This window comes from Atta cephalotes (assembly GCF_000143395.1).
Source record: "Atta cephalotes unplaced genomic scaffold scaffold00018, whole genome shotgun sequence".
In the NCBI taxonomy this organism is placed as follows: Eukaryota; Metazoa; Arthropoda; class Insecta; order Hymenoptera; family Formicidae; genus Atta; species Atta cephalotes.
In genome coordinates, this window is record NW_012130082.1 from 2,730,273 (window position 1) to 2,744,067 (window position 13,795).

Here is a 13,795-nt window from a genome sequence, read left to right on the forward strand (position 1 = left end):
CTCTCAAATACTTATGGTGAGGCCGCTATTAGTGAAAACGTGTCTGAGTGGTTTCAACGCTTCAAGAACGGTGATTTTGACGTCGAAGACCGGCATAGCGGTGGAAGAGAGAAGGTTTTCGAAGATGCAGAATTGGAGGCATTACTTGAGCAAGACTCGTGTCAAAATCAAGAAGAATTGGCACGATCATTGGGAGTGACTCAACAAGCCATTTCAAAACGCCTCAAAGCCATGGGAATGATTCAGAAGCAAGGAAATTGAGTGCCGTACGAATTGAAGCCGAGAGATGTTGAACGGCATTTGTTTGCTTGTGAACAGCTGCTTGAAAGGCAAAGATGGAAGGGATTTCTGCATCGCATTGTGACTGGGGACGAAAAATGGGTTCATTACGATAATCCCAAGCGCAGAAAATCATGGGGAGTTCCCGGCCATGCTTCCACGTCGACGGCCAAACCGAATATTCACGGCTCTAAGGTCATGCTCTGTATTTGGTAGGATCAGCTCGGCGTAGTGTATTATGAACTGTTAAAACCGACTGAAACAATCACAGGCGATCGGTATTGAACGCAATTGATACGTTTGAGCCGAGCATTGAAAGAAAAACGGCCGCAATACAACGAGAGACACGATAAAGTGATTTTGCAGCATGACAATGCTCGACCCCATGTTGCGAAAGTGGTCAAGACATACTTGGAAATGTTGAAATGGGAAGTCCTACCCCACCCGCCGTATTCTCCAGACGTTGCTCCCTCTGACTATCACTTGTTTCGATCAATGGCATACGGCCTGGCTGACCAGCACTTCCGGTCTTATGAAGAAGTAAAAAATTGGATCGATTCGTGGATAGCCTCAAAAGATGACCAGTTTTTTCGACGTGGGATTCGTACGCTATCCGAAAGATGGGAGAAAGTAGTGGCCAGCGATGGACAATACTTTGAATCATAAATGTATAACCAGTTTTTTACAATAAAAAATCGAATTTCGGAAAAAAACGGCGGAAGCAAAGTTGTACATTTAATACATTTTTCGTAGAACGATATCATATAGAATTAGATGTCTATTTCCAAGAACTTGACGTCGAGTTTCTTCGTGTAATCTACTGATCTGTAGCCTTCAGTTTCATAAATACAGATTGCTTTTACAAACAAATGTTGTGACGATTTGACAGCTCTAGACGTCATTTTTAAAATAAGAAATGATTTCAATTTCAAAAATTTTTGTCGTTCTCAGTATAAATTCCATGGTACACTAATATTATAATGCATAATATACTTCAATTTTGGAAAAGGATTTTCAAATATGTAAAAGTAATATATGTTTTTCTATGAAAATTATTGCATTTGATCATTAAAACATACGACTTTAGAATCCGTTTTGTTATTTCAGTAAAGAGTATAGAAGTCTCAGAGTATTTGTTTCACAAAAGATATAATTATTATACATTATTATAATTGACATTATTACAATTAATAATGATAAAATACATATTATTATAATTAATAATGATAAAAAATATATACGAGTCGAAACTAGGCGTTATATTCAACACATAATATTTAAAAAATATTTTAAAAATATTTATTCAATGTAAAAATATTAAATAAACATTAAAAAAATATTTTTTAATATTGTGTGCTTATTGAGACGTCGTTATATGTATATAAAAATTATAAGGGTATACGAAATTTGAGAAATATTTTCTACGCTTCACCTCATATGCGGTAAAAGTTGCGTTTCAGTCGCTTTTTATAGATAGCAACAGTGAAACTTGGTCTGCAATATACAGTAATGGCGCAATGTGTGCGGATCATTCATGAGGACGTGAACTTTTCGCGTTGAGGTGGCGTATGCAAAACTCGCGGTCCGTAGTTGGTACTCCCGGGAATGATTCTGAATCCCCATCGTCGAAGAATACGTGGGGCCACACACTTTAAGCAAACTTTTCATCTGAGGATCTTCCTATGACTCCAGCATTCGGTTCCTTTCATATCCCACTCCGTTTCTGGGAAGAGCTTGTTTATAGCACCCTGTAGATATCGTAAAATAGAAAATAGCACCCCGGGGGCAAGACGGAGTTTTCCCTGAGACGTGATTGGAGTTAAGACAAGTCCTTCTGTCCGTTGGCGTTGAGGCCGCGTCTCCTTGCCGCTCCCGGCCGAAAAATAAAGCATCAACGTCTCCGCTCTCGGAGTTATTTTAGTGAACGCGATGGGAAGAAGCGATGTCACTTTTTAAGCGTACATTTGTTCTCGTTGACTTTTTGCCCGCGCCAGATGTCGTATCCCAACTAATTGTAACTGATCATCGTTGTTTCGTTTTGCTTTAAGCATAAGGCTTATAAATGAATGCTTTTTGGAAGATCATCACTTGAATTCATTCTTGTTACACGCAACTAAACTACGTCTGCGAAAACACCATTCTAAAAAGAATGCATTGTTTTTATTAATCGTTAAAATCAATTATAAATGTATACTTAACAGTGATATGTTATTTACAATAAAATTACTTTCAAAATCTTGAAATTTTTATCTTAAAATATATATATATTCTGAAGTTAATATATAACATCCTTGAAGTGACTTCTGAACTCCAGAATTCGCTATGATATTCTCAGGAACTGCTTAATTGCCAAGAGCGGTTTTGAACAATGTCGACAAACTTTATGAGATCAGATGAGATAATAATTTACACCAGCTACTAAATGAGATAATATGTTAATTATACAATAATAATAAAAATTAATTACCAAAATTATGAAAAGAAAACAAATATGCGTTCTTTATGTTAGATAATATATTAAACTTAAATAATATTTCTCTTCGCTTAAAGTTAAAATAACGTTAGTACAATCTAGAACCTCTATTTAGTAATTGTCATTTAAATCTATCGTCTCAAGATTGTATCAAATAAAATACTTTAAGACTTTAAGATTTGTTTCCTGACAAAAAGGCGGTTATAAATACAGATATACACCTGAAATTTTCTGTCCATTTAACACCGAAATTCTTTACTTTAATAAGCTCTTTTAAATTGTTTCATGTTATATAAATGTACACTCAAAATATGCGCAATGAAATGAATTGCTATTTTGCAAAATGATGTGCTGCGTGTGTTTCTCTTTGATATTCACAAATCATGTAAATCCCTTAATGAGATGTAATGCCGGTCCAATTAAGCCGTAAAAGTGTAATGATAAAGCATACTTTTCATTTTACATGTCCAATTGACTCTAAAAATGAAAAATATAAGGAACAAAATTCGTAATGTGGATTATGACATATATTTACACGAATTCATGACGTATATTTATACGAATTTGTATTCATTACATTCAATTATGAAAAAATCTCTAGACACATCTATTGCGATCGCATGCTCATAATTTACAAATGAATTGCCGAATCAGCTTGTTTGATGACAATAGTCCTCAGTTACCATTTGTGAGAAATGCAAGTCATTGTAATGGATAGCCGTTATGCTTTAACGTTTGACGAAATAGTTTCTTTTGAAATATGTATATAGAGAGAATGTTAAAAAGTTCTATACTTTTAAGAATCGTGGATTTACAAACGAAAAAAAAATTCATACAAAAAATACAGAAGTTTTTATAAAAAATACAAGGGAATGCAATACAAAGGAATGCAAGGGATTTTATGAAATTTTTTTTACGAGATATAATTAATCAAAAAAGCGGGTTTTAAGATCAATAAATGTAAGAAGATAATAAAACTTTATTTTTTATTTAATTTAAAGAGTTAACACAATTTTAACTCTATATATGTATATAGTATATTACAAAAAAACATAAAATAATAATTCAAAGATAAAGAAAAAAAATAAAAAGATATCTTATAAAACTTTTTTTTATTAAGAAAAAATTATTTTCATATCGAATTATTTGTACTGTTATATTATAAATAATAACTATGAAGTAATAACTATGAAGAATAAATAATAATTATGAATGATTTATCATTATATTTATTTCTTTTTAGAAATATATGAATGAGTTTTATCATTTACTATTCTGCTCCATTTGTTTCAAATACAAGTATGAATCTTGTCTATATTATTTTTATTATTACAAAATTAATCATTTTATTTTTACGTTCATAGAAGTATCAAGGCGTTGCTTATTTTCATATTTTCTTACTTTAAAAGTGATAACTTTCAAACAAAAATATAACGTTTGAGTTATTGCCAATTGAGTTAGATAAAGATTACTCTATCAATCATCGAAAGTAAGCTAACTTAAACTCATAGACCGTCCATCAAGTAGCATACTATATGTATCATTCTTAAGGTATTTAAAGAGATCAAATACCTTTTACAAAAATGACATTTTTTAAGTTGTATCGTTTTTGCAAATAAATAAAACAAAGAAAACAGAGAATATTTACAGAAAGTTAAGACAGTTTTGATGATCGAAGTTTGAAGAAGAAATATTTTACTTTAAATTTAGTCATTTTATGACTGATCAAGAAAAATATAAACTATTGTCGACATTTCGAGTTATGTCACTTCTGAATTATTTCAGGTTTAGTATAATTTTGTAAAATATTAAAATCGTCACAAAGAGTTTTTCAAGGACTGTGAAACAAAATCAACATTTGATCATGTTTTTATAAAAAATATATTTTCTGTCAATATTATTTATCAAGTCAAAAATTTTCTGTTAAGTTGAAAAATAGTTCTTCCTCTTTTCTAAAAGAACTTAATTTTTTGAGTTATGTCATTTTTGAAGAAAACGATGTCTTGTTTAAAAATTTTAATAAGGAAAAATCAATTTCTCTCATATCAGATTACAGATATCATTTTTCAACATTTTAAACAATGACTACGTATATAAGGAACGTCACTGCATGAGAAGGATTTCATATCGGATTACACGTATTGTTTTTCAATATATTTTCTAAATAATGACTCCGTGAGAAATTTATCATTGTGTTCAATAATAAATTTCTTAAAAAAAAAATAATAGTAATAAACTTCAATTTTCGTTTCAAAGTATCAAGACATTTGTATCAAAGATATTAATCATCTTATATATCTATCAATTTATTCAGATTTTTTAAATTATTCAGATTATTCAAATTAGGGATATCTTGCTTAAAATTATCACTTATTAAAATATATATAAGTGTGTGAATATATAATTATATGTGAGCGTCCACAACGTGTTGAGTTTGGGTTCGTCGATCATGGATGCACTAAGCCCATTGACCGTGCAAATCAGTCATCCCTGCAGAATCACATCATTACACTTGATCGGTGTCGTACTCTCGTGAGTATTCGGGACATTTTCGATTCTATGTGAGGTTCGGTCGTTCTCGGTTACGATCGGATTTCGCGGGTACGATGTTTCGTTTGATTCCATCGCGATTTCAAGTATCAGAGACCGTTCCAGTTTGAACATCGCGAGAATACGAGCTCTCTTTCCATAAAACATCTTAAAAACCAATATCTCGGTAATAGTAAATTCGATTGGACGCATTTAGTACGCACTGGTGCACTTTAAAGCAATCGTACACAAATTGTTGTAAAGACGTGTGTTTAATATTATATAAATGTAAGAAAATTAAATCTCGAAATCTTTAATACACTTTATTATGCTGTTTGGTAAAATATGTATTTTGTAATTCAAAATGCATTTTACACTTAGGCCACTATTCATAGTCGATTTTTGCAATCAAAGAGCCGTATTAGCATCTTAAGACGATACTTAAAACAGTTTTACGATAAGAATGAATATCGATCTTAGATTAGATTAGTATATGGTCTTAATATGCACCAGTTAAGGAGCACTAGTTTGTCCAACCGAATTCGCTGTAAGAAATCGTTTCGTTTAAATTGAATTGTATCGTGCGTCGCATACAGCGGAAGCTTTATTAAATGTAATTAAGACCGGTATTATGCAATAGTCAATTCTTATTTAAGAACATCTTAAATAATATAATATCTTAAGATGTTAATATTGCTCTGTGATTGATATTCGTAATTCATTTTCATAGTCTTATTTTCAGATTGTCTTAAATAATGCCTTAAGATGTTAATACAGTCCTCTGATTAACTTATGACATCTTAAGACTGTATTTAAAACAGTTTTAAATATAAACAATATTATAATATCTTTTGTGATTTTAAAGATTCTTTAAGATCTTAAAGACCATTGCTGGTATCTGACTTATATCTAACTGATATCTGATAGATTGAAATCTTAATTTATTCTTTTTCTTAATATTTATTCTATTGTGCGTAAGCTCTTATCGTTTTCTTCGATACGATAGTCAATCAATGGTTGCGTTCAGTAGAGAAAACTAATCAGTTACACGTAGCCATTTTGTCGCTTTTTATTGTCTTATGATTATAGGATTAAAACTTTTATGTGCAATCTTCTGAAAATTTTTTTTAGAATTTTTCATATATTTTTTAGAATTTCTATATAATTTTATAATTTTTTTTACATTTTTTATTGTTGAAATTGAAACACTTTTCAGAAAATCTATATTTTTCTCAGAATTTTTCATATATATTAATTATGAAATATCGTAAGATTTCTAAGATTTTTTGCAAGTATAATTTCTGATGAAATGTTAAAAAAATTTTTTTAAATTATGGAATGAAAAATTTCAGAACATTTCAGAATTCACTTGTATGGAAAGTTCTGAGAGATGTAAATTTTTCGAATATTTCTGAGTAATTCTGAAAAATATTCTAATTCGTATAAAAATTATAAAAAAAATTATCGCGAGAGATGATTTTAAGAATCTTTAAGACCTAAAGATTTTTAATTATAAAGCGGAGTCTACAATGAGATTTTAAGGCGTAAAACTTAAGCCTTAAATTCTTAGCCGTAAGAAATTGATCAATTATAATCGAATGTGAAGAGAAATACTATAATCAATTTTTTACAGCTTAGTGCTTAAAACTTAAATTTTACGCCTTAAAATCTCATTGTAGCCACTTAAGATCCAACGATGAATATTACTTTAAGGTTCTCCCATCGTTCTTTGGTCGTAAGTGTATCGAGTGCAGATCACATAAAATAAACTCGCGGTGAGTATTATGGCCATTGGCTATAATTTCCAATAATTGGAAAAATTGACTAATTGGAGCATTTTTGTAGTCATTTTAAAAGCTTATCCTTCGGTCATCTTTTCCGTAAAAACTATCTTACTTGAGTTCATCTTAAGCTCGATCTACATATCACGCAGAACGCGGGTCACAGGTTCTCTGTGGATTGGACTTTACATCGCGAGCGTCAGTATTTCGCATTTCGCGCCGGTTGTCAGTCAAAAGCAAGTTTGCTCTCGCGATCCGTCACGTTTCTAATCGGGAACAAATCACACGCGCCGACGAACGTCCACAGCGCCGGGAGTGACGTCGTGCGACGTTTGCATCGCATCAATTCGCGCGCCGATCGTAAATCAGTTGCGAAATCTCGATCGCGTCCCGCGACCGCCATTTGCAGTTGTTGCTTCGTCGCGGCATCATGGCGGCTTGTCTTTCGTATTTCAGCGCGTACGGTTATTGTCTCATCGCGAGAGTGTTAGTCCGCGTCTGATTGAACGCAGAAAGTGTCGAGTGTTTATCGCGTCGCGTGTATATTGTGTGTATGAGTACGTATGTTAATGCTGTCCTGTGACCGTTACGAGAATGAAGATCCTTCGAGAAAACCGATTTGGGCTGGATCATTCCATTTCTCGGTAAACTTCAATTCATTGTCTTACTCTTTTACTCTCTTATGCTCTTACTTTTTTATTCTTTTATTTATCCAACAGATAAATTATCACAAAGTTTATCCGAAGATGGAACAATCGGCCCTGAATCAGTCGTAATGTCATCCTGAGGTCATCGCTGATTGTCTATGGCAATATGGTGAGTGAACATATAGTTTCAATATATAATATATACACAGTTGAAAAATTTGAGTTGAATTTAACATATTTTATGTGCCCTAAACGGGTCTATTTAAATTTTTTGTATTAATTAATACAATATAACATTGAATATGTTAGAACAACACAATATTATCTATTAAAAAAATTAACATAAAAAAGTAATACTGACACAATTTGTAAGCAAATTGTGGAAGCATATTTTTTTTAGTAAAATTAACATTTATGACACGTTAAATTGACATGTATTTTAGTTTATGTTTTAAAATATTATTTTTATGTTACTTATCCACTTACTTATAATTTCTGTTATTTTGACACTAAGAAATATTGAATATCAATTCAGTATTTAAATAATATAATCACATTATGTTAAATTAACACTTAAATAGGTTAAAAATTCAAAAAAATTTAACAAGAATTTAAATGGACTCTTGAATACGAATACAAAATATTTTTTATAGTATAGCTTTTTATTAAATAGATTAGCTTTAATCTTGAATCAACTAACTCTTCTTCTTCTAATTCTTGGACTTTAGATCACATAAATGAAAAGCACAGGGAATAAGAACAGGGAATAACAGATTTCAATCAGTCAGAAATTTTGTATTCTGTATATAGGTTGAAATCTGTTCTTATTGCCTGTGCTTTTGAATTGTGCATTGTGCTTTGGAATTAGAAAAAGATAAAAAGTAAATTAAATCGAAATTAAATAAATGGACATTAATTTTTTATCTAAATCATCTATCATAAATAAGCGAAAATCAAATATTTTATCCTCAATTTCATCTAATCGATTAATCTAACATTAATCAAAAGAATTTTTATTATCTGAGAGAATTTATAGATCCTCCAAAAATGTAGTTTGTTGATTATCTCGTACTCGATTTGAATACTTAATTAATTATGCAATAGGCTATGCATAATGTTGAGTCTAATTTGACACAATGGCTGCAAATTAATATTAATAACGTCTATTAATATTAATAGATGTTCATTCAGTGACGATAACTGATAGCGATGACTTTTCATATTGATGAAATTACGTCGAGCTTTTCAAACTGACATCGACTGAGACTTGACACCGTATTCTTAAAACAATAGTACATAACGAAGGTATTAGAGAAATTTATAATATATAATGCGTAACGTATACTAAGTATAGTATTTTTACATTTTTGTATATGATATTTTTCAAGAATAAGACTTTTGTATTTTTATACATTACACTATAGTACATTACACTGAAAGAAATATTAAATATTTTAATGAATATTTGTTTAAATAGTTCTAAAAGTAAATATCTCTATACATAAATATTAAATGTAATATATTGTGAATACATTATTTGATACAAAAATCATTAATTTAATTTAACTTACCTTTTTTATTGAATAAATGTTTATTTACTGTAAGTAAACACTTACTTGATACTATTTAAAGAAATGTATATTAAGATTTATTAAATATTTTTTTAGTGTAGCACGCTAGACACTTGATCACCTGAACCATTAGAAATCAAAGAAACAATCTAATCTCTTGAGTTAAAAAACATTTTGTTATTTTTAACGCATGTGTGTCAAAATGTAAATCAATTCATTTCTATGCTTAGTTTCAAAAATAAATACATGAACTTAATAAATAGTATCTTTGAGTGAAATTTAATACATTTTTTAGATTTAAATTTTTGAACTCTATTATTTTTATAATGAAATATTGAGTAGGAGTAACTTGAGTAGGAGTGGCAACTTATAGAAATGATTAAACATAACTCAAATTAGGTTGTAATGACTTAAAAAACAATGGAATAATTAAAAATTAAAACAATGGAATTAGAAAATTTAACTCAAGAAAAAATTGTATTTGACTCTAATTTATTATTTACTAAGTGTACACTAGAGACTTTGTTATAACAGTCTGACCACGAATAATTTTGTTAAAACAGTGAAAAAGAGAAAGAAATATATGTAATTATATACTGTCTCTTTCTAATTTATATTATTTTACTCATTCTAACTTATTGAAATTGACAAAAACGACGAGTTAATCAAGAGTTTGTCATCTCATGGTCAAACTTTGTTATAAGCTCTCCAGTGTATACGTTAATGTAGACATGGTTCATTTTAAAATAAAAAAAATAGATTGATTTACATGTTGTCACATGTGGAATTAAAAAGAATATGGAAAAGTTAAAAAGAACAAAATATTATTCAACTCAAGGGACTGGATTACCATTGTTCCTTTCATATCCAGCAGAGTAAAAGAGAATCGAAAACAATAGAAATAATTACCACAGATGTGTTTTAAAAAAATATGCTACGCTTTAATTTTACCATTTAATCATTTCATCTACGAAGATAATGGAACTCTTCGGAGTTGAAGGTTCAAGTCATGGCTTCGCGAGCCATCCGGATATCTCGATAATAATATCGTAAGCATCCCTTGATCCGAACGCGTCTGTGATTCGCGCGGTCTCAACTCGACAGTGGTAGTATACACACGTATAGAGGATCGCGTAGAAGCGCCTAGGGTGGCGTCCTCCTCTCCGGAGCCGAGCGGGGTCAAGGGGTAACGAAGAAGGGGGAGGGGGGGGGGGAGAAACGGGTAGGGCGATAGACGAGGGGTGGAGAAGCGCAGCGGGTGGCGCGCGCGGCGTTCGAGCGGTGGTGGGGTCAGCGCGGCAGGGGAAACGTAGCACAGTCGTAGCACGCGGGTTGCCGAGAGTGGCACATAGGCAGGGGTAACGGCCACCACGCCGGTAGGGGTGGCAGTGGATCCCTCGAAAGTCCGACGGTGCTTCTCTCTCTCCACTCTCAGTCCCGAGAGCGGAGCCAAGAGAGGCGGGAGAGCGCGACGCGCACTTCGAACCTCGCTCGCTCGCTCGTCGTATCCGCGCCTCATATATCTTGTATACCGCGCGATAACGTGTGGACCGTCGGTATTCCGTTACGTTCGTTACTCTCTTTCGCGTCTGCCGTATATACGTGACGTTTACGAGCGAGACGTCTTTTCGTGATTTCTCGTACACGTCGTCCGTTGCGATCGCGACGTAAGCGAAACGCCAAGGTGTTGTGGAATCTCCGCTCCCTCGGGTTGGTTATTCGCTGCGATACTAGAGAGAGTGCGTCAAATGATGCCTCACCCTTTTCGCTGTGCTGTGAAAAGGGTGGACTAATCTTGCGAAAGCAGTGCCGAAAGGATTGCTGTCATCGAGGAAACATCGCTCACGCTGTCTCCTGGTGAGAGGGGATGATGTGGATGGTCTTGGAGCAGATGTCCGCGTGTTTTATAGAGCGAAGGGTGGACCGAAGCGCAACGATTATCGGAGGGATTTGAATTTTCCTGTTACTACTAATGAAATATTGCGACTGACGTTTGACAATGATGTCAGACACATAGAGAGATAGAGAGAGAGAGAGGAGGGGGAGGGGGGGGGAAGGAGAGAGCTCGTCAATCGACCTCGCGCTGCACCGACTGATCCGAATCGTGAATCCTTGAAACTTTCCGTGAACTGAGCTTCCCACTTGAAAGGAAGGCACGATGCTCTTGGTAGAAACGAAAATCGCACTCGTCCTCTCACGCGAGATCGATCGTCACGTGCTCCAGACGGCTGCCGGAATTCGCGTGCCGATCGCGGAAGCCCGTCACGTGCCTCTCGCCGCAAAGGAGGGTGAGTCGAGCCGCGTCGGGTTCTCGATTATCCTCGCGTTCGCTACCTCGCGGGATGCACTTCGATTTTCGTGACGCGCGCGCGAATTTTTCTCGTTTTTTTTATTTTTAGTTCTTTTTTTTTTTAATCTACCTCCATCACAGGACGTTTCAGTGCGCGCTTTCGAAACACGACGACCAAGCCTGCCAACGATGCTCTCGACGCATCCCACGTTACGCACGGATTACGTTTTATCCTCCTCTGTCCAACCTTTGCTCTTCCCTTTTTCCCTCCTCTCTTCTCTTTGAAAAAGAGTACACGCGAGTTTGTGATTTGACATGAATGGGATTTACGGGCAAAGTGACAGCTCGCTGCCGGTGACGTACGGCGCGTCCTTAAAATAAACGTCGATGATACATGTTGTTTGCGATACCTATCGTCTCTCTCGTGCTTTTTTTCCTGAACGTCATTTCGACCCTCCTGGACCGCGCAAAGGGTGGGGCAGGGATGAGAGAGAACGTGACACGAGACCCTCGCGCGCATCGGGCGGTCACGGGAACAATCGTAGCGCAGGAACAACACGCGCGTAGACGAGCGGTTCAAGGGTCGTCGGGACACAAAGCAGCCGTGCCATGCATATGCACGAGGGACTTTGTGTACCCAGTTTGCGGCCCGGTGATTACAGGTGGGAATAAACCGATACCGAGAGATGTTGCCTAAATACGTGTCGTGACCTACTTCCGCAAGTTTCGGACATCCGCCTCTCTCCGTTCTGCCGGCGAGGTACCCTACCTATCTAACGTTGCTGGTTTCCCTCGTCTCGAATGCGAAATATCAACATTTGCATGTAGGAATGTGTGTGTGTGTGTGTGTGTGTGTGTGTGTGTGTGTGTGTGTGTGTGCGCGCGCGCGCGCGCGCGTGCAAATAGGACGACAAAAGTTAGGCGTTTAATTTTACGAACGACGTGAAATGGAAACATCCCGTGCGAATTTTCAGAACGAATAACGCTCTCGTCATCTGTTGTTTCAGAATATAGGTTTTGAAAAAATGCTGCGCGAAAAAAAGAAAAAAAAACACTCGATGAGATCATATAACGAGATCGAAACGGTTTCTAAGTTATTTCGAGCAATAATACTGTGATCTCTCAATTGCCGTTTCGTTTTACTCTACATTTAGTTCGGTCTCGATATTATTTTATCTGAATGTACATTACCGCAAATATGAAGAACGATAATTTACGAGCGACTTTTTTAATATTCGAAGCACGCGGAAGCGCGTATCGGTGTATCAATCCACAAGTACGACCGACCTGCCGGGACGATCAATTTAAAAGGCCGTCCGTTTGCACGAAACACGAAGATGATTTATGTCCACGTTCGACGCGAATAACGCTCGCTCGCTCTCGCTCTTTCGTACGCGGATTCGGCAGCCGACGAAATTATCCGAGATATCTCAATTAGCCGCGTAAATCATCAATTGATTCGAAAACCAAACGATAAATGATTCGCGCATATCCGCGCTGTATCCGCATTTTCTCGAGAGAAAGAGAGAGAGAGATTACAGGATATCATTTTCTACAGAATTTTGCGCTCAATGAAAACGGAGACGTCGCTGTAAATCAGTTGATCGCGATCATCTCGTTTCCGCGCGAGTTGCGATCAGTGATTTCAGACAGAGATTCTGTGAAATCCTATTAAAGATTACGAGTTGATCGAACGTGTTGTGAAATACAATGGCGATCGCAGAGTATTATATATGCGTGCATTTATCACGGATTTGAACACTCGTTACACGCACGCGTGTATTACAATTGGTTTAAATGACGCGTCGATGAAGCAAATAACTTATAAAAAGTATTTCTGACAAAATATTTCATTGCAACGTGAACAAAAATTGCAATATGATAAACACAGTCAACGATATTATTATAATTACGATTCTTTTTTTAAAAATCATTAATTTCCATCTTCACTCGTGCTGATTAATTTAAATCTTGGTTCAACTTATTCTTCATTTTTTTAGTTCTAAGAGTTGTCTTCATTTCTATCAATGTAGATTAACTTTAATCTCGATTTAATTTACTCTTTATCCTCTTCTAATTCTTAGACCTGATTGCACTAACATTACTTTAACTTTAAGCAAGGCTTAAAACTTTCTCCTTCTCTTGTTTTTTAAAGAGAGAGAGAGAGAGAGAGAGAGAGAGAGAGAGAGAGAGAGAGAGAGAGAGAGATAGTAGTAGTAGTAGTA